A 729-nucleotide genomic window follows, 5' to 3' on the forward strand; every position below is an offset into this window, starting at 1 on the left:
CCACATTCACTCATTCCCTTTCTTTTCTTCATTTTAATGTTTCATTATTCTCTTTTGTTCATTGTTCTTCTTTTCCTTTTTCATTTTCTTTGGGTTTTTTCTCCCCATCCTCTGTTCTTTTTATCTTTCATACTCTTTTCTCTTCCTTTTCATCTCTCTCTCCCTCTCTCTCTCTCCCTCTCACTCTTTCTCTTTCACCTGTTCTGCCTTTTCTTGCCTTTCATCTTTCAAACTTTCAAGTTTCTTTCTTATTCTTTCATCTCTTTCTATTTTGTGCTCTCTATCAATCCCCCCTCTCTTTCTCTCTCTCTCCCTCACATTTCCCCCACCTTCAATGTCCCTACACACTTTTCATTGTCTTTCAGTCACACTACACCTATCTATCTATCTATCTGTTCGTTTACTTCCCATCTTCTTTATTTTCGTTTCTTTTTATTTCCAAGTTTCCCTTATATCTTTTGCTTTTACTCTGTTTCTTTCTTCCCCTCTCCCTATTTCTCTCCTTCATATATATATGTATATGTGAGTGTATATATATATATATATATATATATATATATATATATATATATATATATATGTTTGTATGTATATAAATATCTATCCAAGTTCTTTCAATCTGTTCATCGGTATTTCTGTATCCATCTATCTATCTATCTATCTATCTAATCTATCTATCTATCTATCTATCTATCTATCTATCTATCTATCTATCTATCTATCTATTTA

Source organism: Octopus bimaculoides, chromosome 5, assembly GCF_001194135.2.
Source record: "Octopus bimaculoides isolate UCB-OBI-ISO-001 chromosome 5, ASM119413v2, whole genome shotgun sequence".
NCBI classification, from domain to species: domain Eukaryota; kingdom Metazoa; phylum Mollusca; class Cephalopoda; order Octopoda; family Octopodidae; genus Octopus; species Octopus bimaculoides.